Source organism: Petromyzon marinus, unplaced genomic scaffold (genome assembly GCF_048934315.1).
Source record: "Petromyzon marinus isolate PM22_M1 ecotype Great Lakes invasive population unplaced genomic scaffold, UKy_Petmar_22M1.pri1.0 PM_G_Scaffold_174, whole genome shotgun sequence".
NCBI classification, from domain to species: Eukaryota; Metazoa; Chordata; class Hyperoartia; order Petromyzontiformes; family Petromyzontidae; genus Petromyzon; species Petromyzon marinus.
This window is the reverse complement of record NW_027422733.1, coordinates 147,501-150,000: the sequence shown is the minus strand read 5'-3', so window position 1 is coordinate 150,000 and position 2,500 is coordinate 147,501.

Genomic DNA, 2,500 nt, shown 5'->3' with positions numbered 1-2,500 from the left:
GCGCAGCTGTTGGTATACAGGGAGAAGAGCAGTGGGCAAAGGACGCAGCCCTGAGGAGTTCCCGTGCTGATGGACCTGGAGTCAGAGACTTCTGTTCCCGGCTTAACGCACTGCTTCCTGTCAGAGAGGAAGTCTGTGATCCACCTGCAGGTGGAGTAGGGCACGTTCAGCTGGAAGAGCTTGTCCTGAAGCAGGGCAGGGATGATGGTGTTGAAGGCAGAGCTGAAGTCCACAAACAGGATCCTGGCGTAGGATGCTGGGGCGTCCACATGCTGTAGGGTGAAGTGGAGGGCCATGTTAACTGCGTCGTCCACAGACCTGTTGGCTCTGTAGGCAAACTGAAGGGGGTCCAGGAGAGGGTCTGTGATGGCTTTGAGGTGTGCCAGGAGCAGGCGCTCAAAAGACTTCATTACCACAGATGTAAGGGCGACCGGTCTGTAATCATTTAGTCCTGTTGGCCTTAGCTTTTTGGGCACAGCGATGATGGTGGAGGACTTGAGACAGGCTGGTACATGGCATGTCTCCAGGGAGGTGTTAAAGATGTTGGTGAACACCGGAGACAGCTGGCCAGCGCAGTGCCTGAGGGTGGCTGGAGAGACAGAGTCCGGCCCGGCTGCTTTGCGTGGATTCTGCCTCTTGAAAAGCCCATTAACTTCTCCCTCCTGAAAGGAGAGAGTCGTTTCTGTAGTATGGGTGGGGGATGGGGCCTCTTGGGTGGGAAGGGGTGGTTCAGGACAGTCCAATTGTCTTTCAAATCTACGGTAGAACTCGTTCAGGTCGTTGGCTAGGCGGGAGTCGTTAGTGGTGTGGGGCGCTCTGGGTTTGTAGTTGGTGATGTGCCTGAGCCCTTTGGCAGACAGAAGCAGCGTCGTTAGTAGAGAACTGGTGTTTTAGTGTCTCTGAGTACAGTCGTTTAGCCTCTCTCACCGCTTTGCTAAACCTGTTCTTCGACTCCTTGAATCTGTCTCTATCCCCACTCCTAAACGCTTCCTCCTTCTCCAACCTCAACCTTTTGAGCTTTGCTGAGAACCAGGGCTTGTTGTTGTTAAAGTTCACCCTGGTACGTGTTGGGATACAGCAGTCCTCACAGAAGCTGATGTACACAGCCTCTGTGAGTTCATCCAGACTATTGGTAGCAGTCGTGAACATATCCCAGTCAGTACAGTCTAAGCACGCCCGCAAATCTTCCACAGCCTCACTGGTCCACTGTTTAGATGTCCTCACAGCAGGTTTACAGAGTTTTAGTTGCTGCCTGTATGCACGAATCAGGTGGACCAAGGGAGTTCTGTGCGAGCCGAACAGCCCCGTGACCCACAAGAGAAACATCCCCGCCAAATTCGAGCGTTTGACGGGGTCTATCCGTGAAAAAATATTCACGTTTTTGAGTGCACATGCATTTCTGCTGCAAATGCCTCTGGAAGTTTCATGCCGTTCGTATGCCAATTGTGGCAACACGAAAATGACCCGTTTTCCCATTCCGAGGGATTTCTGTGCGACCCTAACAGCCCCGTGAGCCACAAGAGACACATCCCCGCCAATTTCTAGCGTTTCACGGGGTCTATCCGTGAAAAATATAGACGTTTTTGAGTGCACATGCATTTCTGCTGCAGATGCCTCTGGAAGTTTCATGCCGTTCGTACGCAATGTGGCAACACGAAAATGACCCCTTTTCCCATTCCGAGGGATTTCTGTGCGACCCTAACTAACAGCGCCCGTGAGCCACAAGAGAGACATCCCCGCCAATTTATAGCGTTTCACGGGGTCTATCCGTGAAAAATATAGACGTTTTTGAGTGCACATGCATTCCTGCTGCAAATGCCTCTGGAAGTTTCATGCCGTTCCTATGCAATGTGGCCACACAAAAATGACCCGTTTTCCCATTCCGAGGCATTTCTGTGCGACCCTAACAGCCCCGTGAGCCACAAGAGAGACATCCCCGCCAACTTCTAGCGTTTGACGGGGTCTATGCGTGAAAAATATTAAAATTTTTGAGTGCACGTGCCTTTCTGCTGCAAATGCCTCTGGAAGTTTCATGGCGTTCCTATGCAATGTGGCAACACGAAAATGACCCCTTTTCCCATTCCGAGGGAGTTCTGTGCCACCCTAACAGCCCCGTGAGCCACAAGAGACACATCCCCGCCAATTTCTAGCGTTTCACGGGGTCTATCCGTGAAACATATAGAAGTTTTTGAGTGCACATGCATTCCTGCTGCAAATGCCTCTGGAAGTTTCATGCGGTTCGTACGCAATGTGGCAACACGAAAATGACCCGTTTTCCCATTCCCAGGGATTTCTGTGCGACCCGAACAGCCCCGTGAGCCACAAGCGACACATCCCCGCCAATTTCTAGCGTTTCACGGGGTCTATCCGTGAAAAATATCAATTTTTTTTTGACTGCACATGCATTTCTGCTGCAAATGCCTCTGGAAGTTGCATGCGGTTCGCATGCAATGTGGCGACACGAAAATGACCCGTTTTCCCATTCCGAGGGATTTCTGTG